We start from the raw sequence: 27351 nt of genomic DNA on the forward strand, positions 1-27351 counted from the left end.
ACGTAAGTTCTCCTGTAATATGTTTGATATAAAAATTCAAGTCTAGTGGGAAATGTTTGCTAGAATTTAGGGAATGATGATCGCGCCCATGTTCAACTATTTGTTAAGGCGTTTCCACCTGCATGCCTGACCGCTAAAGCCCATCCTAATACAATCCTTGTAGATGTATGTATCTTTCTCATTTTCCGCTGTTTGGACTATTCACTACTTAGCCAAGTTCTCACGACGTGTTCGTTGTCACGCTATTGCTTTAGATGGGGTTCTCGTATCTGTTTTTATGTATGTATTTTCATTAGCTAATAACATACTATTATTTTACTGGTTATTTCTTTGTTTTTTAATAGTTAGTTCCAATTCATTTTATATTTCATTTAATGGCATTGATTACATATAGTGGGTGTCAACAAATTGAAGTGATTTAAACTAATTTAAAGAGAGCTAATGGATGAGTGGTTTGGGAACGTGATAAACAAGACATGGAATTCATTTGAAGAAACATCTCTAAATCGAAGGGTTTATCCTTATGAGAATGGTCTCATCAAGAATGGTTAATCCTCAATCTTTCCTTGGTGATGATCTTAGTGTAATCTGCAAAACAAAACACTGTGAGACCGTTACAGGGAGGAGAGGTGGGGGTTCTCCTTATAACCACCCTCAACACATTAGAATAAGTATTGTCTAAGAAGGGTAAATGAGTGTATGTTAATAGTAAAATAGTGAGAGAGCCGATCCTTAAACCTGGAGATGAAGGTCTCTATTTGTAGCCGTGTGGAGAAGGAGATGGGCTTTGGGGTAGACGTCGCCATCAAGGAATATCCAGATTGTCCCATCTAGCACGACCGTTAGTGTCTGCAGAGAATCGGGACGTTGGCGCACGGTGATCGGTGCCATGTGGCCTAACAGCTGTCCTTGTTGTCGAGTCTGTCATCAGCTGTGAGTGGAGATCATGTAACGGTAAACAACACAACCTGATTGGTTACACGTCACTCTCCTTTTGTAACATTTGTCCCTTGCACGATTGGTTATCGTGGTGGTTGCATGATGGCAGCCTGACGTGCGTTGATTAGCTGCAGGCTCTGCCATTTTATTGTAAATCCAATTCTAATTATTTTTTCGGCCAACACATTAGAAATAATTTGATATTTCAATTTCAACAAATTATACGAAGAAAAACCAATATGATAAGAATTTTAGATTCTAATGCAATTGAGAATTTAATTGAACATCACGAAACAAACATAACATTACATTACATTACATTACATTAGGTGTTTTAACATTTACCACACAAACATTCTCAAGAATGAATGAATGAATGAATATGGATGATTTCATCTTCAAAACATTCCTTGAAAAACATGTGGAAACATTTGGGACCTTTTAAACTACATTCTTACTCGTGAGTTGTAAGATGTTAACATGAACTAATTATATACAAATAAAACATTAAAAGAAAGTCACTATTAAGGAATATGCTTTAATATCATTATTCATGTGAAAACTAATTAAGAACCTCAGTAATGATATAATGTAAGTTTTTAACTAATACTTATAAATTATTTTACAACCTTTGACCATAGGGTTGCGAGCTACCTAGATTTAACGTATGTTAGCATATCACGTATGAGGTCCAACGTTGACCACTTACACTCGGACATATAATTGTCTTACACTCCTTTTTAATTACGAGCATATAATTGTTCAACTTTTATTCAAAAGATGATTATTTTTCCTTCAATTTCTAACTAAGCATTTTCCTTACTTTATGTTTTTTTTTAACGGCCAACAAAAATTTTATTCAATCTAGCAAGGGGCTAGCACGACAATTACATTCACCGCAGTTACATCCACCAACTCATATCAAAATATAAACAATTACATGGACAGGGCTAACTGAACAAAAACAAAGTCAAAAAACTTCAAACCTCCTCCATCTATCTCAGGTAATACAGGCCTCTTTCGAACGATATTTTACCCATTGAAAGCTCATACCTTTGATTTCCTCCACGACCATTGGAATCGAGACGGCAGCTTAATCGAATACGACTTTATTTCTCATCCTCCAGATGCTCCATATGAATACAAGAGCTACTGCATGAATGATCTTTTTCCTTTTGGTTGAGCCCGGCACCAAACCGTCAATTAGGAGTATGTCATTGAGGCTGAAAGCGAAAAAGTCTGGAATCTTGTACCATTGTGAAATGATAGACCACACTAATTGAGCGAACTGATAAGATACGAAAACGTGATCACTAGTTTCCGGAACTTCGTTGCACATCGGACATAGTACCAAAGCTAGTTGAATGCCTTTTAATGAAAGTGACGCCATTGTCGGTAGCCTTTCCACCATCGCACGCCAACCCACTACCCCAACCTTTTTTGGTGTCCAATTGTTCCATTTGAAAACAGTTGGCGGGGGAGAACGATTGTAATCTTGTGCGTATCGTCTAATGCTGCTGACTTAGAACTCGCCCTTCGAATCTAGTCCCCAATTCCACTGATCTTTTTTGTTTTCACACCTAGACCCCAACAATTTATGAGAAAGTTAATGTAGTTCGGTCACCTCTACTACGGTTGACAGCCCCCTGTTCCAGACCCACATCACCGAATCTCCTTGAGTATTGCTTCCAAGTCGAGCCGAAACCTTGCACATTTTTTCCACCTCCAAGTTGAATAACATTGGGAATTCGTAAGCCAAAGGCGAATCACCAATCCACGTGTCTATCCAGAATAGTATGTCATCCCCATTACCCAGAATTCCTTTGATCTGATTAGATAAAACCAAATTCATATTTTCTAATTCACCAGCAATACTCTAAATCTGCTTCCAAGGATCGGGGACCGAGATCTTTACTGGGATAAAGTTCCATGATCTCGATTTACTATGTAGTGACCAAATTACTTTTCTCCATAATCCTTCCTTCTCGACCTTGAACCTCCACCGCCATTTTGCGAGCATAGCGAGATTTGCATCCTTTAAGGATCCGAAGCCCAACCCACCATATTTAACCGGAAAAATTACTTTTTCCCACGCTATCAAATTTCCTTTAGAACTGTCTTCCGAACCGCTCCAGGAAAAAGTTCTCCGTATACTTTCGAGTTCTTTAATTACTTGTATCGGGGCCTTGTATAAGGAAAAATAATACAGCGGAAGTGAACTAAGAACCGATTTAATTAGAGTAATCCTACCCCCGTAGGAGAGGATTTTGCGCTTCCATAAGGATAACCGATTCTTAAAAGCTTCCACAACTGGTTTCCAGTTCTTAACCAGGTTCATATTTCCTCCCACTTGAAGGCCCAAGTATTTAAACGGGAACGTTCCTGCTTTACATTGTAAATCAATGGCCATATCTTCTACTAAAATGTTATTCACCCCCACACCATATAATTGCTTTTGCCTAGATTTACCTTTAAACCCGATGCCAAATAAAAGCATCTCAAAATTCTCCTTAAATTTATTGCATTATCTCTTGACCATTTACCAATAAAGACAACGTCATCGGCATAAAGCAAATGAGTTAAAGTAGGACTGTTACCTGAGCATTTGATTCCATGAAATAATCTGAAGGATGTAGTTTCCTTCATAATACCGGATAAAGCTTCCATTGCCATGAGAAACAAGAACGGAGATTGGGGATCTCCTTGCCTGAGGCCACGTGTGCACTCGAACTCCATGGTAGAAGACCCATTAACAAGCACAGACGCACGTGAAGGCCGTAAAGTAGCCATGACCCACATACACCATTTCGACGGAAAATGCATCTTAGACATCACGGATAGAAGAAAATTCCAATTTAGAGAGTCATAGGCCGTGTGTATATCTACTTTGAAAAGCAATCCGACCTTTTTGGTCGTCTTCAACCAAGCTAAGATCTCATTGAGCATTAGCGGCCCATCCATAATACTCCTACCACACAAAAAAGTCGTTTTTTCCTCCGAGATCAGCTTCCCCGCCACCCCTTTGAGACGGTTAACAAGAACCTTGGATATGATTTTACTAACACATCCAATCAAGCTAATTGGCCGGAAATCCCTCGTGCTTAACAGGTCCTTTATTTTTGGCATAAGGGCTATGAGTGATGACGTGCAACTGCTACTGATACTACCAGTGTTATAGAATTCTTCGAATAATTGGAGGAAATCACTTTTCAAACCCTCCATACATCGTTTAATAAACCGGATATTGAACTCATCCGGGTCGGGTGCATGGTCACCATCGCATTCCCAAACAGCGTTTTTTACTTCTCCTAAAGAGAATGGAGTCTCTAAGGCTTCGGCCTCAACCGATGATAGAGTCTTCAAGTTTGGGTAGTCGATGGTCGGCCGATTTGGCATGGGTTCGGTGAATAGATTAGTAAAAAACTCACAAAATTCTTGTTTTATGATAGCCATATTTGTGACCCAGGTCCCATCCTTAAGCACTCCATTTATCCTGTTAGAGCTGTACCACCATATGAAATAATTTTGAATTTTCATCCCCTTCAAGGGCCCACCTAGCCCTTGACTTTTGGCGCATATCAACGTCTTTGTGCCGATCATGCTCCCACATAAACTACTTACACTCCAATCTAAATTCTTGCTCTGATGGGGATAGGTCCCGTTCCTCAGCCAGTGATTCGAGAGATGTAACTGCTGACTTTTTTTCTTTATATACTTCCTCCCCCCTCCCTCGCTCCGCCTTGACCCACACTTTTATTCTATATTTCAGCCACCTCAGTTTCGTAGCCAATCTGAGATTTGTTGTGTGACATCTATGCTTGTGTAATCATTGTACAGACTCTGAACAATTCAATATTAATAAAACAGTGTGTTTTGATCCCAATGTTTATCATTTTATGATTGATTTTATGCATACGTTGATTTTTCATCGATTTTGAACTCTATATCGCTTTCTAGGGAGTTATACGCAAACTGATGCGTAAATACGATCAGTTTAATGCGACAAACACTCCGAGACAACAACATAAACTTAACATACCTTAAATAACCTTTACATAACATAGAAATGAGTTTTAAAGGCTTTGGTATGGCAAAGACCAGTTTATTCGCTCTCAGGGACTATTTGCGTCAATTTGCAAAAGTCTGCAGTTTCGTAAGGAAACATACAGTCCGGACTTGATCATAAGTTAAACATACCATAAATAACCTAAACATAGCTTAGAAATAAGCTTTGATAGGTTCGGTGTGCGAAAACATGCTTACATGATCTTACAGGGACTAAAAGTGTCAAAAACGGCGTAAGTTTGCATTTACGCGCATATCTTATGTTCTGACCACATCTGGACATCTAAAATTTTTGTACACACTAAAATATTTTTATTTTAGTGATCGACATGCAAAAATTCCATACGTCGCTTAATTTGGTTCGTTTTCGCGTCCGTTTGAGTTTCGTCGTAATTTAACGAACAATGCGCCCGTACGACCAAACGAGCCGACATCCGAGAGTTTTCCAAGCATATTTTGTGTCCCTTAAACTTTATTGACCTTGTAGAGCCTTGAAAATGGCTTAACGGGGGTCAAAAGGGCCTGAAATGAGCTTATGCAAGTGCAGGGACCAATGCTGTAAATATGTGAAAGTTGCTGATCTGCAGGTCCTTACGGACCGTATGCCCATCCCCTTGCGGTCCGTAAGGCAGGCCCAGCGACCAGAAACTTGAAATCAGCTGTTGTTTGATAATTCAGGGGTTGTTCTTGTAATTTCTTTGTGTGGTAACCAAGTTAACACCTCTCCAAGGCTTTGAATCTGCTCTTAACAAGTGTATGGCCATGATTTCTTGCTTGGAGGCTACACAAACATGTGGCATGATCTTGTGATGTTGCAACAAGTATAAATAGCATGACCCTTTCATTCATTCCTTGCTCGTTTCCTTCTTTTCTCCTCTCTAATCTGGATTGGGAGCTCTCTCATCTGATTGGAAGCTTATTTTCTTTGTAGAAAAGATAGCAAGGACCTTTAGTGAGCATTCTTTCATTTCTTTTATTGCTTACTAGTTTAAAAAGTCAAACAGTGTTTGACTTTCAGTTTGACCAGTCTATGGTCAACGCAAAGTTCGGTTAAACTTTGCAACGTGATTGTAATCACGTTGGTTATAATCCTTAGTGGTTATAGCTACTGATTACCACGTTAACTAGGTGTAGTGACGAGTCAAAGTTTCGGTCAAAATGCGTTTTAGCACGCATTTTGCAACGAAACTAGTTTTAGGTATCAAAACACTTTGTTTTGATACCAAATCAGTAGGTTAAACATGTTTTGACATGTTTAACTCGTCACTATTAGTTAGGTGCTTGTTTAGGGTCGTGAGTCAAGCGGTCTAAACAACCGCTTAGACTTTCGAACCCGACCCGTTTGGTCGATCTTTAGGATCCGACCAAACTTAGTTAGTGATCATAGTTGCATAGGGAATAACCACTGAGGTTATACCTTATGATCACATAGGATTGGTTAGGCGTATGCTAGTTAGCTTGTATGCCCATAGGAAATGACCAAAATGCCCTTTTGTAGCTAAAATCCGTATTTTGTCTATGTGAACATATTTTTGACATGTAAACTGATTTAGTAACATGTTTAGGGATAATTTGGCATGTAAGACTTGGCATAGCACATAGTTAACCATCCGAACATAGTTTTGCGCTAACGACGCCTTATAGTAGCTTATGATGTGTCGAAACGGGTCAAAAGCACTTAGGAAGACTTTCCAATCAGAATGTAGGGCCTATTAAATCATACCATATGAGTTCAATTACTCATTTGATTTATAGAACCTCATTCTATCCTATCTCCCGATTTAGGAGCCGATTTATTAACATAGTTACATATACTAGGTGCCGGTTGATTCCCTGACCCTTGGAGCTTAAATTTGTCTTATTCTCAAGACTAATTAGCAATCCCAAGTAAGTACATAGTTCCCCTCTTTTACCATTTTCAAATACTTTGGGGTGATACACATGTACATACGTTTTACTTTCGTGCATTTCATACTTTTATGACATAAACATGCTAGTTTCATCTAGTACATATCTAGTACATGTTTTCAATTATGTTTTGCTATGTATGTTAAGCATGCTAGCACATTGATTTATTACTCGTTTGTAGCATATGTTTACTTAGCATATGTACACATTGTTTTATATGACATTTCTGCTATGTATGTTTACTAAGCATGCTAGCACATTGTTTTACATGAACATTTCTACTAGGCATGCTTACTTAGCATACCTAGTACATGGTTTCATAGCATGCTTACATTGGTTATGACATTTGGTGTGTTTAATCGGGACATTAATACATTCATTAACATTGATCACGCCGCTCGGTAGTATGTAATGGTACCATAGGAATTGACAACTCCCGTTTCCGACTTCCTAGGTTTATTTGGAAGTTGGGAATGACAGAATCCGACTACATAACTTAGATAAACCTTTAATTTGTTTAAAGGTTTGTCGCCACAGTCGCAAGGCTTGAATGTATGCGATTAACATCACTGCATAAATGTTTGTAATCATAAAGCATTGTTTTCTGCAAAACATAACATTTGATTTAAACTTAGGTATTCAAAAACCTTGTTTTGTATATTTTCCTATGGTTGAGAATTACTAGTTATTCACCATACATGACATTGTTTTCACATTGATATCATTACATAGTTTAAGTAGATGATTTCCTACTTGCTATGCATTTCATTGGTTATACATAATACATGTTACACATGACATTTAACACGGTTTTCACATGAACATTTTGACATTGAACATTACATTTTGGTTGGTTATTGATAAGTGACTTATGTAACGGGGCTATGTGTTATATGATAAAAGCATGGTGGATACGCCGCTGGTACTTCCTATATATAAGTGCTTTTATTATATTATACATTGTTGCGTTATCTAAACCACTTGGGCAAGACATGGAACATTTTTACAAGAACATGACATTGTTTAACAAATTACATATTTTATACAAATTCACTTTTTACTTGGTTATTCATTTAACCATGCATTGTCCTTTCATCATCATTGATTTTCATATCAATTTTTATATGATTTCATAAAACATTTTACAAGGTTCATGACTACATTTTGTTAAACACTTTTTAAACCACAAGTCATGAATCATGCATAAACAAAACCTATGTATCTCACAGGCATTTTTATGCTGACGTACCTATTTTTACATGTGTTTTCAGGTGCTAATGCATGATGTTGATTGTGCTTCACTTAGGCGGACTCGGGCCTTAGTGACTTAAAAGACAGTTATTATGTTGTTTTAGTTTGAACTTCAAGACAATGTAAACTTTAATCTTAATAAAACATAACTTTAATTACCATGGTTGTTGAAACAATAATTCTGTCGCATCACTCCCCGACGTTTCCGCCGCGGTTTGTTGTTTTACGCGGTCGGGGTGTGACAGAAGAGTTGGTATCAGAGCCAATGGTTATAGGGAATTAGGTTATTAGCAATGCTTTGACGTAGACTATTACTATCTAGGACCCTAACACAAGTTATCTTGTGTTTAGATCTTAAAACAATACACGTCACCTATCCTTAGGTGATTACCAAAACTTGAACACAATTTTCCAAAGTGATTTTGAAATCAATCATCTATCCTTAGATGATTTCTTTTGGCTTAATGCCTTCCAAATTTTCAAAATCTCGTCAAAGTTTAGGTCTAAATAATGTGAACACGTGCAAACTGGAAGAGTGAATGCCTGTACCCTGAGTTTTCTGTCTAAGGCTAGAGTGTTCGTACAAATCCGCAGTATCGGACCAGTCACTCTTACCTGGGGACTCTTGGGGTGAGTGTTCACTTATAGGCGAGCATGTCTTCAGTGATACATTATTATGATCCATTTACTTTGATTTGTCACTGTGTGTTGTTTGTTTGCTTTGTGGTAACAAACAAATGACCACCATCCTTTCATTTTGTCGATTTTATTGTTATCTCATTTTCATCATATCATCTCACTCGTTTTCTATCATGTTTCCTCTTTTAGAATGCCTCCTCGACGTAACGTTCCTCAACCTGATGCTGAACTGGTAGCTATTATAGCACAGCAGATGGCTGCTATGCTACCTGGTCTCATAACTCAAATAAACCAAGCCACCAATAACAATGTTAATGCACCTGCTCCGTGCAATTTCAAAAGTTTTAACTCAGCTAAACCACTCAATTTTAGTGGTACTGAAGGGGCAACAGGGCTTCTACAGTGGTTTGAGAGTCTTGAGAGCACCTTTCGCCATGTTCAGTGTCCGAACAATCGTAAGGTCGAGTTTGCTTCGAGTGTATTTCAAAAGAGGGCTCTTACCTGGTGGAATGGGGTAATGAGAGATAGAAGTGCTGATGTTGCTTTGGGTCAGACATGGGAGGAACTTAGAGCTCTCATGATAAGAGAATTTTGTCCTCGTCACGAGTAGCGGGCACTCGAAGATGAGTTCCATGACCTGAAGCAAGACAGTGGTGAACACCGGGCTTATACAGATAGATATGAGGAGTTAAGCTTGCTCTGTCCTACAATGGTCACGCCTTTGGATAAGGCAATCGAGAGGTATATAGATAGTTTGCCAGATACTGTTCAGGATATTGTCACTGGCAGCCACCCTACTACCGTCCGACAGGCCATTGAGCTAGCTGCTACCCTTACTGAATCGCAAATCAAAAAGGGTAAACTCCACAGAAAAGGTGACAAAAAGCAGAAACAGTCTGATAGCACCACTGAGAAAAAGGGCAAGAAGGCTGCTGAGTCTTCAAAGAAATCGAGGAAGCGCAAGGCTTCCAAGAACTTCGCTGTCACTGCTCAGACTAACCAGGCTGCTCCTAATCAGGCAGCACAAAATCAGGCTGCACAACCTGCTGCCAAGAGGCAGTATGCGGGAAATGCACCTCTGTGCAACAGATGTAATAGCCACCACCAGCCACAGTTGCAATGTCGCATCTACACAAATTGTGGCAAGTCTGGTCATCTTGCGAATACCTGCCGTTTTGCTCCGAACCAAAATCAGGCAGCTCAAAACCAAGCTGTGCAAAAACCTGCCCAGAATCCTGCACGACCTCACTTTCCGCCTGGTTCGTGTTACAATTGTAGGGATCTGACCCACTACAGGAACAACTACCCGAGGTTGGCAAACGCAAATCAGGCACCAGCTCATGGTAGAGCTTTCAATCTAAATGCAAATGAGGCGCGTGCGGATAACGAAGTAGTGAACGGTACGTTCCTTGTTAACAACCATCCTGCTTCTGTTCTATTTGATTCGGGTGCCGATAAGAGTTTTGTGTCCTTAGCTTTTGAGCCTTTGCTTGCGATGACTAGAACAAAACTAGGAAAGCCCTTGACAGTAGAAGTAGCTAGTGGTGAACCTGTTGTACTCGACTCCGTTCTTCGAAATTGCCAGTTGAATCTCAATAACCATCTTTTCCCTATCGACCTCACACCGATGCAACTCGGGAGCTTTGATATTATAGTAGGAATGGATTGGTTATCCAAATACCTTGCTGAGGTGGTATGTTTTGAGAAGTTGATCCGTATACCTCTTTCGACTGGTGAGATCTTAGAAGTTCATGGGGAGAAACCCGTTAGTGGTCTTAAGCTTATGTCTTTTACCCAAGCCCACAAATACCTGCGAAAGAAATATGTTGCTTTCTTGGCACATGTCGTAGAGGATAAAGGCAAGGGTAAGACTATCCAAGATATCCCTGTTGTTCGGGATTATCCAGAGGTATTTCCTGAAGAATTACCTGGTTTACCCCCTGTACGCCAAGTTGAGTTTTGCGTTGATCTTGTAACTGGTGCAAATCCCATTGCTAAGTCACCTTATCGTCTTGCACCGTCTGAGATGCAAGAGTTATCTAAGCAGCTTCAGGAGCTTTCTGACAAAGGATTCATCCGTCCAAGCTTTTCCCCTTGGGGCGCTCCTGTCCTATTTGTGAAAAAGAAAGATGGATCATTCAGTATGTGTATTGATTACCATGAGCTTAATAAGCTTACCATCAAGAATCGATATCCCCTACCTCGCATTGATGATCTCTTTGATCAGCTACAGGGTGCTACTTGTTTTTCAAAGATTGATCTACGTTCTGGGTATCATCAACTTCGAGTTCTCGAAGAAGATATTCCCAAGATAGCTTTTCGTACGCGTTACGGTCATTATGAGTTCACAGTTATGCCTTTCGGTTTAACAAATGCTCTTGCTGTTTTCATGGACTTGATGAATAGGGTTTGTAAGCCTTATTTGGACAAGTTCATCATTGTTTTCATTGATGATATTTTGATCTATTCTAAGACTTGAGCTGCTCATGAGCAACATCTTCGTCTTACAATGGAGCTTCTAAAGAAAGAACAGCTTTTCGCCAAATTCTCCAAGTGCGAATTCTGGCTTAAGGAAGTGCAATTTTTGGGGCACATCGTCAACGAACAAGGTATACATGTAGATCCCGCCAAAATCAGTGCGATTAAGGATTGGGATACTCCTACTCAGGGGCGGACCTGAAGGCTTGTCGGGCGGAGCCCGGGCTACGGCTCAACTTTTTACTAGAAGTGTAAAAAAAAAAAAATTTCGATTTTTATACATAGGACACCCCTGAACAAGTATGAGGACACCCCTCAAATTTTTTTTTACAAAATAATAAGCCTAGTTCAAGTGTTATTCAGCAACCTAATTAGCCCAGTTAAGTAATAATAACCCACCTGGCTCATGAGCCCAATTAAGTAATAATAGCCCAACTGATTATTTTGGGCGGCATAATGATAATGGCATATTAAACGTCAGTCGACTCCAATTCGGCAATTCCAATTCTCATCATACGAACAGAGAGGCAACAGATCATATGATTATACGAACACAGAACAATCAGACTTTCAGCAGATCATCGACTATTCGACTGCAGCAGATTTGTTTCAGAGACGAACGCTAACAACAGGTTTGTTTCGATTTCGATTTTCGAACATATTGTTTGACTGATAATTGTTACTTGTTAGTTTGATGAATGATGATGATAATGTTTCGATAATCGGCACTTTGGCAGCCCATTCGCACAGCAGCGAATCGAAATCGAAGCTCGAACAACAGCGACAGAAACAGTTATTTGATTGATAATTCAGGTTTGTTTGATTGTTATTCAGTTATTTGATTGATAATTGTTTGAACTTTGATTGTTATTTGATTGATAATTGTTTGAACTTTGAAGTGATGACGAAACCAAAATCCAAAAAACAAGCTTTAATTGGGAACTTTTTCAAAAGAAAATTCGAAGAAATTAATGATAATGAGTCAAGTCCGAATGTTGGTAATGATATCCAAGCAAATGATGACGTTGATGGCGATGCAAGTCCGAATGTTGATAATGAGAATATCCAAGCAAATGATGACGTTGATGCAAGTCCGAATGTTGATAATGATAATCCTACAACTTCAATTCCAACAACACGAGGTATTATTGATTTGAATGATCTTCCTTCGGATCCACATGATAGGCCACCTATTACTAGTTATCACCCAAATCAAATAGATGACATAAGAAGGTCATATCTTGTTAAAGGGGCTTTTCAACCTCGTAGTCATAAGTTTCCCGTTAAAGACTGTTATGGAAAAAAAAGACGTTTTGTTGTTAGTTGGTTTAATGATTGTAGTTGGTTAGAGTATAGCATCAAAGCAGACAAAGTATATTGTTTATATTGTTACTTGTTTAAAGAAGATGTTGGTAATCAAGGCGGAAGAGATACATGGTCTTCTAGTTCTAAAGGATTAAACCAAGAGGTTTCCCTAGCACGACCCGGTGATACGCGATGGGGTTCACATCATAGAACCATAATCAGTTTGCTTAGATTGTTTCCGGAAGTTGTGATCGTACTCCAATATGTTAAAGAAGATGGAGATTGCAGTCAACAACGAACAAATGCAAAAGGTATTCTATCGTATTTTAAAAAACTAGAGTTTGTTTTTTATATGCATTTGATGGGAGATATATTAAGTTACACAAATGCTCTTTCAAAACACCTTCAACAAAAAGGTAAAGATTTATTAGAAGCGGACAACTTGATAAATGGTACAAAACGAGCATTAAATGCTTTAAGACAAAATGGGTTTGAGCCGATGTTGGAAAAAGTGACTTCCTTTTGTAAAAAATACAACATTACAATGTTGGACATGTCGGAAAGTTATGGTAACCCAAGAAACCGAAAGAATGTCATTACAAATCGACATCATTTTGAGGTTGACATTTTTAATGAGGTTTTAGACATGCAAATTCAAGAATTAGGAAGTCGATTTAGTGAGGTAACAACTACTTTGATATATCAAATATGTCGGGTTTAAATCCTTCTAACGGTTTTTCTAAGTTTGACCCATCGAAGATATTGGCGTTTGCTAAGATGTACCCGGATGTTTTTCGAAATTGAAGCTTGTCAAGACGGATTTACGCAATCGAATGGGCCAAGAATATTTGAACAATGCTATGGTTTGTGCGGTCGAAAAGGATTTTCTTCGTGAAGTAAAAAACGAAGATGTGATGGAACGATTTCAAGCTATGAAAAAAAGAAGAGGACAAATCTATTAGGTAATTCTTTTACTTTATTTATTTATTGTCGTTTTTTTTAATATTGTATGATTGCACGGTAAAAAAAAAATTTTGGGATACCCCTGAGTTAATGTTCTAGTTCCGCCACTGCTCCTACTACTCCTACCGAGGTTCGTTCATTTCTTGGTCTAGCGGGTTATTACCGCCGTTTCATTGAAAACTTCTCCAAAATTGCGGTTCCTCTCACTGCTTTAACTCAGAAGAATAAACCTTTTGAGTGGGGATCCAAACAGGAAGAAGCTTTCCAGACCTTGAAACAGAAACTCTGTGATGCACCTATTCTATCTTTGCCCGAGGGTAATGACGATTTTGTTGTGTACTGTGATGCATCCAATTTAGGCCTTGGCTGTGTTCTTATGCAAAGAAACAAAGTTATAGCCTATGCATCAAGACAGTTGAAAGTGCACGAGAAAAACTACACCACTCATGATCTTGAGTTGGGTGCAGTAGTCTTTGCTCTCAAAATCTGGAGACACTACCTTTACGGTACAAAGTGTGTAGTGTTTACTGACCACAAGAGTCTCCAGCATATTTTCAATCAGAAAGAACTAAACATGAGGCAACGACGTTGGGTTGAACTCCTAAACGACTACGATTGCGAAATTCGCTACCATCCTGGTAAGGCGAATGTCGTGGCTGACGCATTAAGTCGTAAGGAACATGTCAAGCTTCACTGTGTTCAGGTTCGATCTGACATTCAAACCCGCATAATTCAGGCTCAACATACTTGTGTTACACAAGACTTGATGGGTAAAGAGTTACTATGTCATACTAATCCTGAGCTTGAACTGAAAGACTTTGGGATTTTCTATTTCATGGGCCGTTTGTGGGTCCCAAGTATAGACGATCTTCGCACCTTGCTTATGGATGAAGCTCACAAGTCTCGTTATTCTATTCATCCTGGTGCAGACAAAATGTATAAGAATCTTTGAACCCAGTATTGGTGGTCGGGTATAAAGAAAGACATTGCCTTATATGTTTCAAAATGCCTTACTTGTCTCAAGGTTAAGGCAGAACATCAACATCCCTCTGGATTATTGGAGCAACCAGAGATTCCGGTTTGGAAATGGGAAAACATTGCTATAGATCTCATTACCAAGCTGCCGCGCACTAAAAGAGGTCACGATGCCATTTGGGTTATTGTTGATCGTCTAACAAAGTCAGCACATTTCTTGCCTATCCGTGAGGATCTATCTGCTGACAAGCCTGCCAAGTTATATGTTGATGAGATTGTATCTCGACATGGTGTTCCGTTGAACATTATATCTGACAGAGATACTCGATTCTCGTCTCGCTTTTGGAGAACCATGCTGATGCGTGTTAGGTGTTATATTTATTAGATGTATATTTTAAGCCCTTTTTATACTTTTAGCCAAGTTTTAAATTTATAAAACACGATATTTACTAACACTAAACACACATATGGGCAAGTGCACCCATCGTGGACGTAGTATAGTGTTTGGAAGATACCGAGGTCATCCAAGGACACAAGATCTTTTAGTACCGGTTTATCCTCAATGTCTAATCAAATCAAAATGTTAGAAAAAAGGTTTTTAAACTAAGAAAATAAAACTAACTAAAATGCTGAAAAATAAAATAAAAATAAAAACAGATAGACAAGATGAATCACTTGGATCCGACTCGTGTGTTAGTGTAACCTTTGATTATTTTCGCACTTTTGCACTTGTTTAAGAGATTATCTTAGTTATTGTAGTAGGCCCCTCTTTTGAAGGCGACGTTACCCTCAACCCAGTAGTTTGAGTTAGCAAGGATACAATCCTAAAAGGTCGGATTATTGAAAGATAATTAATTAAGTTATTAATGCATAATGTGGTAGGCCCCTCTTTTGAAGGCGACGTTACCCTCAGCTAAGTAGTCTGAGTCAGCAGGGATACAGTCCTAAGTAGCTGGGTTAAAGTTTTAATAGTAGTTTAACTTATGAGGGGGTCAAAGAGTTTGGACCCCTGCCATCCAATACCTTTGGGTATTGAAGGAGGTCCTACTAAATTTGACCCAGGTCCTTTGCAGGATCTATACACTGAACAATGGCAAGACTCTTACCAAACCGTTCCCTTAACCCCCGACCAGGTAGCCAACATACCTCCATATAGACCGTGGAGATATGAATGGTGAAAATCTTTTATTTTATATAGACAGTAAAATAATGCCAAGACACCACGGACAAACGATAAGGAAGAATCACCTTCAACATAAGAAACTAGTAATTAAAGTCATTAATACAAAACCAATTAAAAAGTACAAAAGGTTAAAAATAAAAAGTATTACACTAAACACTTGTCTTCACCAAGTGATGTAAGAGACTTAGGCAAACATGGCCTTTGATTGTCAAGAACTCTTATGATCAATCTTGGATCCCGAGACGACTCACACACTCTATGATGGACAATGGATGATGGTGGTGGATGATGGTGTTATGGTGGTGGTGGGTGGTGGGTGAAGTGTGAGAGAGGTGGTGTGCCAAGAGATGAGTTGAAATGGCTCCAAACACTCCTATTTATAGGCTGAATAGAAGCTCGGGCACGGCCCCGTGTCCATCCTCGTCTCTCTCTTCATTAATTGTAATTCGCAATTACAATAAATGCGCCTGCAGGAAGTTGACCACGCCCCCGTGTCCGCTGGGCACGGCCCCGTGGTGGACAGTAGAAGCTTCTAAAGGTTTGTCTTTTCTGCTGCTAATTGGGCACGGCCCCGTGCTCGCTGAGCACGGGGCATGTTCAGTCTTCTGTTTTCTTAGTTTTGCTTGGGAAGATGTTGTCGAGGGGTCGGGCATTCCACTTTTGTTCCTTTTCTTGTATTTATGTTAGATTTTGCTGTCTTTTTGCTTCTTTTGTTAATTTGAGCTCATTTAATCCTGAAAATACAAAAGGGAGACAAAAGCACACTTTTTGCAACATTAGTACTAAAAAAGGGTTAGTTTTATGTCACAATTGATATAATTTATATGTTGCATTTTGTGCATATCAAATACCCCCACACTTGAATCTTTGCTTGTTCGCAAGCAAAACTCTTTATAACGTGGCTTTATTCACTCCTAAATGGAATGGGTAGAAGAGAAGGTTTTTGGACTTGTCATAGAGTGTCGGGATTTCCAAGATTCTTTATTGAGGTTTTATTTTTATTTATTTACAATCCTATTCGGCATGATTTATTAAGAACGTTTCTTAAGATAAATTACTTATTAGGGCATAACATACCTTTTTAAAATCTTATTTATATACAAGTTCACATACCTCACGGGGGATCACTCAACACTCGGCCGAAGGTGTATTTTTAGTGAATCACTCGAGAGTGGCATGGAACTTACTCCTACCATAAGCTTGCCAAGCAATCAATCCTCCTCCTTTTTAACTATATACCTTTGTAAATAGAGTGAATTGCAAGTTTTGTCCTTTATCTTTAGGCCATTTTGCAAGTTTTGTCCTTTATGTTTAAATTTGACGAGTTTTGTCCTTTATGTTTAAAAATCAAGCACGTTTTACCCTTTGGGCCTTAAAAATCAAGCACGTTTTGTCCTTTACGCTTAAAAATCAAGCACGTTTTGTCCTTTATGTTTAAAAAATCAAGCACGTTTTGTCCTTAAAAATCAAGCACGTTTTGCCCCAAAGGGTAAAACGTGCTTGATTTTCAAACATAAAGGACAAAACTCGTCAAATTTAAACATAAAGGACAAAACTTGCAAAATGGCCTAAAGATAAAGGACAAAACTTGCAATTCACTCTTGTAAATATCAAGAGGACTTTATGGGTGAAGGGTTAGGCTTGGGCTAAAGGTGGGTGGTTGGGTTAGTGGTTAGTAAAAAGGGCGAAAGGCGTAAAAAACGTCAGTTTGAAAGACTTTTATTTTATTTTATTTATTTTTTTTTCATATTTTTATTTTATTTTGATGAATTGTTCAAACAAAGTTATTTTTGATAAACCTTGTTTGTTTGTTTGGTTTCATCAAGATAAAATAATAACTTTTTTTTTTTGGGAAGTCATAAGAGAACCGAACGTTGTTACTAAAAAAAAGGGTTAAAAGAAAAAGGTTTAGGTGGGTAAAAAGGGTTATTTTGGGTTAAGAATTGAAAAGGTTTAGGCTCAAAGGGGTTAACTAGGGGGATTTTGGGTAGGTGGTAAAAAAATGAAAAATAATGGTGTAGAATGAAAAAGGGTTAGTCCTAATGCCTCTATCATTTACTTACTCGGGTTTAAGTTAATAAGGACCGGGAATGTATTGTTGTGGCAAGTTCTAGAGTCGTACGAACCAAGCGTCTATTCACACAAGAAACGAAAAATGAGCATTTAGTGTAAATATATATATTTGTATGCTCGTTAAAGGCTCAAAACTCACTTTTGTGGGAAAATGGTTTTTTATGTGATCAAGTATATATAATCAAATTTTAACTAAGTTTGTCATGCCTTTTCATAATTTTCTTATGTTGGTTCTTTTTATCACGACGCTATCGGTTGTAAACTTGTAAAAATATAACCTTGTTAAGACTTGAATTCCCAACTTAAACTTAGACAAGTAAAAAAAATGAAAATTTTTGAAAAAAATGAAAATTTTTGAAAAAAATTTGGGGTGATTAGCGGTTCCAATAGAGTTTTGTGTAAGGCTTGTTATTAGGACTTGCAAAATTCAAGGTTTTAGCATCCCCCTCACACTTAAATTACACATTGTCCTCAATGTGTCCCAAAAATAAGTTTTTAGGTTGATTGAATGTGTAAAATGGTGTTAGAAGCAAAATTTTATGTTACTGGCAGTCTGGACACGGCCCCGTGGGGACCAGGCACGACCCGTGTTCAGGTGTCAGTAATAAAAATTAAAGAAAAGAAACAGAAGCCTGGACACGGGGGCGTGTTCAGCGAACACGGCCCGTGTCCAGTTACCTGAACTGGGCACTTTTCTGCAGGATGTGTAGCACGGGGCCGTGTTGGGCGGACCCGGCCCGTGCTGAGCTCACTGTAATGAAGAAATTGTTATCGGATGGCCCTGTTTTCGTGCATGGAGCTATGTTTCTCATTTCCCTTGTTATCCTTCACCATCCAGAGTGTGTTTTATTATAACACCATCCAAACTTTAAAACCATCATTTCATTAAATATCATAGAGAGGATTACATAATGTTCCTAGAAAATTAAAAAGAAATTAAAGTGAAAAATCTTAACTAGATAGGTCAGGTGGTACAAAAAGTTATCATAAAGAGTTCTACCTCTTTGTTGAGAAAATTTCGGGAATAGTTTCCCGATGTAGTAGGACTCTTGGCCGAGGGTTATCTTCTTAGATGTTGTCAAAGCCATTCTTCTATCTCCCTTGGAAGGAAGAAGGCGGCTTCATTTTCCTCAACATCTCGCGGAGGAGGGGGAACGCCCACCGGGACCCCTTGCACTATCTCTTGCGGAGGCTCCGGGTGTATGGCGTACCACTCGGCGGGTATGATGACTTCGGGGACCACGTTCCATGCCCTTTGGGTTATTATAGGCACCAAAGGAGGAGAGGCGAGAAGGTTTAACCTCTAGTGCAAGAGGTTTACTTCTCGGAGACACCCTTTCAGTCCCACCGTTAGATGGTTGATACGGTCGACCAATGCTTCTTCCACCCCCGTCATTTCATCAATAGCCTCTCTTAGGGCGTAAACATAGTTTACAAGAGAGTCTTCTGCCGTTGACGATCTCCTCCCCTATCGGTTATTTCCTGATGAAGACGTTCCGCTTGTCCTGCTCGCCATTTCTGGGGAAATAGACCGAAAAGAGCTCAATTTTTATGAAATAGTCCCTCGGACACGGCCCCGTGCTCGCTGAGCATGGCCCTGTTGTGACAACCCTCACTAAACCAGGTATCCGTACGACTTAATTAACTATTAATTGTTGCTTAATTACTGTGCTTGACTTAGATTTCTGATAAACTGCTACTTGACTGTTGATACTTGTACCTATCTGCATCATACTTTGATTTCCGTCACTACATTATTACTTACTGAACTCTAGTGACAAACATGATGCACAAAAGCACAGTAGCATTTGAACGGATAACCTATTGAACATGCTGATATAGCCAGCATCAGGCAAACACTGCCTCTAAAGGCCTGTATGAGCCAGAAATATTTTACTACACCCATAGTGTGTGTAGGGATACAAGGGTTGTTAAACTGCGTCTCTAGGAATAAGATATAATGATTGGATGTGCCTAAAACGTACTCTAAGCACAAAACACAGCACTTTGTTTAACATACTAGCTTCAAGCTAACTAATAAAGTGCCAAAACATAAGGAAATATTCCTGACACTTTGCAGAATAAATTGTGTCGCTAAAAATATTATTACGACGCTTAAAAGATTACTTAAGCACTTTAACGGATTACTATCCAACCGAACAACCGGACTATACCCGGAACATAAAAATATTGCCAGAAATATTGTTAGTATTTTTCTGAGCCAGTTAGGGTCCCTGATTACCCTAACACTCGCAATATAACGCATCATGCAACTAACGGGGTTAATCTATAAAGTAACCTACTTAACTAAACTAAACTCTAACTGAATGATTGGAAACAAACCGGATACCCCCCCCCCCTAATGGGATCGGCCAACAAGAGGTGACCAGGGAGTACACCTTTTGATTTTTATATTACCTTTGCCTAATATCTAGGGGACACGAGATCCGTTGGACGATAATCCTATATTTTTGTCTATAAATACAAGAACTTGACACAAGAGTTAACCCACCACAAATCACCAACACTCTACTCTCTCTCTTGCCTCCCCATTCTCGGCCGAAGATCCCCACCCACAACCATCCATCTTTCGATTCTTGTTCATCCATTCCAATCATACACAAGGCTTACGGGTTACATACTAGGAGTCTTGAAGCAAGCGGAAGTTGAAGGACCTCGTTTCTTTGCTTTTATCCACGCCATTTTCGACTAGATTCTTCCCTAGCCCCGAGCTAGAGGTATAATGTTTAAAACTCACTCTCGATCGTATCTAAAGTGGTTAATATGATTTTTAACGGTTAAAATTCGGAATCATGCGTTTTGAATCTATAAAGTCTACTAAAACTCGAATATTGTTGGTTAAAAGCTCATAACATGTGTAAATGTTGTAGTATTCGAATATGTTGATTATTGAGGCCCGATCTACGATGTGGTGGCTCTTATCATCGTTTAACCCGACTTTGTTAAGATCACGAATCTTGACATACGCTTGTTTCTATCGGTACGAGGGTTAAAAGGTGAAACTCCACCACACGAGAAACATGAACTTGTGTAAAAGTATTTTGACTTGTAAAATAGTATTTAAAACGAGCCGATCTACGTATGTACAAGTGGTATATTCGTAGAACCAAGTGTCGAGAAAATCATGTTTTATAAAAGTTGGGAGACATGTTAACAAATATGATTTTTACAAACTACAAGTGTATAAACACTTGTGAAACGAAAGATCCGATCAAGTAACAATTTTTATAAAAGTTGTCGGGAAGTTGTAAAGGATGATTTGTTCTAAAAACGGGGTTTTTACAAGACTAAACTATTTTATACATAGATCCACTAAATATAAGGTGATCTACACTATGACTTTCGGAAAAACTACAAGTTCGTGTAATAATGCGATTTTACATACTAGTCTACAAGTTTGATGTGTTGAAACTAGTTTGAAGTATCGGAAATTGATTGGTTGATTTAAAGAAGTGTTGGAATGATTTTGTAAAAGAAAATGATACGCTTGAAAGCGTGGCCACCTCCAGTTACAGGGGAAACTCTGGCGAAATTTTTCTGAAATCTAACACTTAGAATTATTTACAAGTGTTAAACTATTTTGAAATGTTTTCAAAATACATTTCGCCAAGACTTTATTTATTAAATAATCGGAGGTGGGATTTTCACAAAAACTAAACGTGATAAATATTTATTCGATAAATATATTTTTCACCACACTGTTTATGATTATTTTGTGAAAATATATAAATATTATTTTTAGAGTAAAAATAATATTTACAAACTTTGTCGAACCCAAAATAATACCAACGCCTACACGACAAACATATAAGTTACAACGGTAATTACTATTACCACTAAATCGCCAAAACGTAACTTACGCTTTATACGGAAATATTCATAAATGCGTATTTTGTCAACGTATTATTTTTGGAAAGTATTATGCGAAGAGAAAATATATTATTTTTGAGAAAAATAATTATATTTTGGAATGAGAAGTAAAATATATTAAGTGAGACTTAATATTATAAACGCGCATGTATTAATTCCCCCATCCTTGGGAAGGAGATTAAACTACCAAGTATATACAAGGAACGGTTGTCTAACTGTTTCCCGAAACTTAAACTATAAAGCTAAGGCACGGCCATCCGTCTAATAGAATTAGCACATGTAGGTCGTTGCACAGCTTTCGGACATTTGGAGTACTTGGTATAGCGACGCACTGACTGTGAGTTCATGTCCCCCTTTTCTCTTAACTGTTTTCAGTTTTCTAAACTGCGGGGGTGAAATACATGTTACTATGATTACGAATATTTCTTACATGGTATGGTCAGCTAAGGAAGGAACTGTTAGGTTATGTGATTCGGGTAGGTGAAACCTTAAGAACATTAGTCCTCGTAGTACGATCGAGGGATACAAGTGATAGGCCTATTTGAGCATAACAAACCCCACCCATGCGCCCTAAGGTTGGACCATGTGGTGACCATGTCTTAACACCACCCATGCGCCCGCAGGTTGGACCATGTGGTGACCTTATCGTAACACCACCCATGCGCCCGCAGGTTGGACCATGTGGTGACCTTGTCGTAACCCCACCCATGCGCCCGCAGGTTGGACCATGTGGTGACCTTGTCCTATCCCCTCCCATGCGCCCGCAGGTTGGACCATGTGGTGACCTTGTCCTATCCCCTCCCATGCGCCCGCAGGTTGGACCATGTGGTTACACATTAACTGATATGTTTCCTTATTTGCTTTCATACCAGAGTTTACAAAATATTCACACTTACAATGATTACGAAGGTTTATTCGCGCGCACATACTAAACGCATGAACTCGCTCAACATTATTGTTGATTTTTCAACTTACATGTATTTCAGGGAATTAAAGGATCTGGCACGGTATGGCACGTTTTCCCGCTGCACTAGTTTCCGAGGTCATCCGGGGTTTAGGGAATGTGACTCTTTCCTGGACAAGTCACAGTCCTTAAACTGTGTTTACGTTTTGTTTGTTTGTTGAACATGACTATGGTTGTTAGGGTGTATTCCCGTTAAAACAATGGTATTGTATTTGGTTTTCAAAACTTAATGGATGATCTTGCATGTTTTTAATTCATATAGCTTTGTTATGATTAAGCTAAGGTATTAAGAAGTCACACCAAATTAACCACGCTTCCGCAAAGCCAGGGTGTGACAGCTTGGTATCAGAGCTCTGATCATAGCGAACTAAGATTCTTTCTCGAGTCTAGACTATGATCACTAGGGCTCTCACGAAAACCTTTTTACTGCATACCACTTAAGTCCAGATCCAAAACGTTTTTATAAACACATGTTGAGCACATTTTATTTATTTATTTTTAGGCTCAGTCTTGGAGACTGAGGCTCGGTCTTGAAGGCCGAGGCTCGATCTAGGAGATTGAGGTAGATGGCTAGTGACACTAGGAAGAGTAGGCTCAGTCTTGAAGGCTGAGGCTCGGTCTTGGAGGCCGAGGCTCGATCTGAGAGGTCGAGGTGGATGATAGAGCAGTCTTAGAGACTGGAAGAAATTTGGCTAGTGGGACTAGGAATGTCAGTCTTAGAGACTGGGAAGAATTTGGCTAGTGGGACTAGGAGTGTCAGTCTGGGAGGCTGGGAGAATTTGCTAGTGGGACTAGGGAGTCAGTCTGGGAGGCTGGGAAGAATTGGCTAGTGGGACTAGGAAGGACAGTCTGGGAGGCTGGGAGGCTAGTGGGACTAGGAGAATTATTTGATTGTTTATTGTTGACTTACATGTTTACATGAATATATGATTGATTATTATACGTATATGTGTTTGTGTTACAAACGTCATGCTTTCACCATGTACTAGAAGGATGGACACTACGAATCCCATGGCCATAGTATCAGACGACATAGTTTCATCGGAGCGCGAGGTGTACGTTTCCGATACTACCGACACAGACAATGACGACTTTCAGCCCCTCTGCGCTGCCTGATGTCGTAGCAGAGCCTACTGGTGGCCATCTTGTTGGGAATTTGCCACTCACGGTGATCCCTGCTCCTGTGCCCCCTTGCCGCTTATCCCATTCTTGATATGCCCCCGACGTGGCCTCTGACGACGATAACGATCTACTAGAGGAGGACCCATTCGAGGGCGAGGCCCTATTGCTGCTGGTATTAGCCTACTGCTTGCGGACGCTCCTGCAGGGGAAACTCATGCCCATTCCCCTGTCCCAGACTCATTTGAGTTGCTGACATCCGCATTTTCGCATATACAGGGAGTGCAGCACCATTCACACGACGCCGACCCTGATACGGCATCATCAGCTGCACCGATTCCCGCACACAGCTTTGAGTTTGATCACAGTATTGAGGGTGATCCTGTTCTTCCACCTGGTTTTGATCCAGACCATGACCTTGAGTTCATACACTTAGACCAGCCCTTGGAGGATCCTGTAACCCCCTGTGATGGTTGATCCAGCTAATTTTGAGATGGAGTTTGTTGATCCAGAGCCAGCCGTGGCCCTGAGCCAGGCGTTGCTCTTGACCCCGCATTAGAGCATGACCCGGTTCATGCCAATGCACATACTGTCGCTCCTTGGTTGATCATCTGCTTGGACGAGAGAAAATGTGGGGTAACTGTGCAAGATAATTTATTATTACGGGGGCCCACGTAATAACGACTTGTAGTGCACAGAAATCCTGGTTGACTCTGCGGGTCAAGCTAATGAAAACCAATGTAGCAGGAAATAACTCGAACACGAATGACCAAGGCGATGAAGCCTCGAGTTCATCCTATTTCAAGCAACAAGCCAAATTGGCAAGCCTATGTGAAGGCTCAGTAATTTATTTCCCCACCCATACATTGAGTATATTTACGTATAAAATTAGGTGAGTACATGATGGCTTATGGTGCTATGTATCTCATAGACAATTGGGAAGTTGTCTAACTCACTTCATGCCATTTCGGCAGAAGAGAATGCCACCCAGGCATGACACAAACACCAGTATGGAAGCCGAGCTGCAAAAACGCATCTCACAGGCAAATGCATGACATGAAGCACTCTGCACTAAGCGTAGTGATGGCACTACTGGGAATAACCCCCCCCCCCCCAAACTGACCGCACCTATAAGCAGTTCCTGAACTGCAAACCTTTGAACTTCGACGAAACAGTAAGCGCCATTGCAATTGTTCGTTGGTCCGAAAAGATTGACTCCATTCTAAGGATGACTAACTGATCACCCCAACAGAGTGTTACCTTTACCTCGGGGTCATTTCTAGATGGCACACTCTCATGATAGGATCTTCAGATTCAGACCCTTGGTACAGATACTACCTATGCACTGAGCTGGGACGAGCTCAAGGAAATGATTAAGGAGAAATATGGTTCTAAGACTGGAATAACAGAAGCTTGAGATGGAGTCCTGGAATTTGAAAATGGACGAACCAGAGCTTCCTGATCATGTCCAGCGATCGCACGACCTGCCTAGGGTCGTCACTTACTAAGTCATTGATGTTGTATGATACAGTTGGGTACCTGTAAACCTTACATCCTGGTCTCGATTTGTGGCAATGCAATCGAAGTGATCTATTGTTTATGTTCTATAACATGAGATGTTATGTGTTGATATTGTTGTGTACATACGCACATTTTATTTACCATGACCTGACCCATACGATCATCATAGGAAGATGCCTCCAAGAAGGGATGTACGCATACCCACCAACGAGGCGGAACTTCAGGGAATCATTGCTGCAGTCATCACACAATACGAGGCCCATCACTCCGAGCGCAACGGAGGTACCTCAGGAGATAACCCACCCAACGGCTGCACCTACAAGCAGTTCTTAGGCTGCCAGCCCCTACATTTCAACGGCACTGGGGGTGCCGTAGTCTTCGTACGCTGGATTGAGGAGACGGACACTGTTTTGCGTACGAGCAAATGCGCCCCAAGGGATCAGGTCACGTACATTTCCGGGCTGTTCCGAGATGGGGCTCTGTCATGGTGGAAACTTCAGGTTCAGACAATGGGCGAGGCTGCTGCGTATGCTCTATCGTGGGACGAATTGAAAGAGCTAATGCATAAAAAGTACTGTTCGAGAACAGAAAGCCAGTAGGTAGAAACTGAGTTCTGGAACTTGAAGATGGAAGGTCCACAAATAGCTGAGTATGTGGAGAAGTTCCAAGTTCTATCGCGTATCGTTCCTTACATGGTAGATCCGGAGTTTAAAAGGATTGAGCGTTTCATTTGGGGATTGGCACCCCAAATCATGAGCATGGTAACGGCATCAAAGCCTGCCACAATCTCTGAGGCCATCAATCTAAGTGTAGCCCTGACGGAAGAGGCAGTCAGGATGGACAAATTTTCAGCCTCTGAGGAGAAGAAGGAGACTCATGTAGAGTCATCTGGGAACAACAAGAGGAAGTTGGCGAATTTCAAACAGGGTACCCAGTCGAGTAGCGACGACAAGGCCAAAAAGAGAAAAGAGTACACGGGTATTCTACCAAAATGCGACAACTGTCGACGTCCCCATAACGGGCGGTGTAGATATGGAAAATGTGGTAACTGTGGCAAGGTGGGACATGTCAAGGAAACGTGTCGGCAAGGTACTAAGCATGGAAATAGAGGTCAAGATGGTAACGGAAATCGCGGAGGAAATAACGACGACGACAACTATCAAGGCAGGGATGGTGACGATCAAGGCTGTGGCCAAGCATATTTTAATTGCGGTAATGTGGGACATTTCAGGAAGAATTGCCCTAAGAACCCTCAGGCACATGGATGAAAGCTCAACAGCGGGGATAGAATCCAAGCGTGGATAACGGTACGTCTCATAATAGTCAATGTTACGCTCTATTTGACAGTATTGTCAAATTTTAGCTTCAGAAAATATAGTTGTTTTAGTAGTAATTAACCTAGATACCCAGTTCTCGATAGAACAAGCCTAACGGAAGCTTCGACGTGATAATTGGGATGGACTGGTTGTCGAACAACCCGGCGGAGATTGTCATCCGCACCCCGACGACGAACGGAGAAATGATTGTGATTCATGAAGCAGGATACGCTCCTACGGATCATCAGGCAGAGAAGACAGAAAAATTTTCGCACAAAGGATGTCTTGCATTCTTGGCTCATGTCGTGGAAAAAGAAGCCGAAGAACCAAAACCCGAAGACATCCCTGTGGTTGGAGAATACCCCGAAGTCTTCCTCGAAGACTTGCCGGAATCGTCTCCTCAACGATTAGTCGAATCCCGCGTCAATTTAATTCCAGGCACTACATCCGTAGTCAATGCATCGTAGCGACTTACATTTCCGGAGATGCAAGGATTGACAGAGAAGTTTTAGCAATAGGTAGAGAAGGAAGATAACAGACCAAAATTCCCTTTTGGGGTAACCCCATTACTACTCGTCAAAAAGAAGGATGATGATTTTCAAATAAACATCATCTACCGGGAGCTGAACAAGCTGATGATCAAGAATAAATACCCTCTGCCAAGCATTGATGATCTGTTTGATCAACTTCAAGGTTCAAGTTTCTACTCAAAGATCGATCTTCGATCCGGATACCATCAGCTACAGATACAGGAGGAGAGT

The sequence above is a fragment of the Helianthus annuus genome, chromosome 1, assembly GCF_002127325.2.
Source record: "Helianthus annuus cultivar XRQ/B chromosome 1, HanXRQr2.0-SUNRISE, whole genome shotgun sequence".
Taxonomy (NCBI): domain Eukaryota; kingdom Viridiplantae; phylum Streptophyta; class Magnoliopsida; order Asterales; family Asteraceae; genus Helianthus; species Helianthus annuus.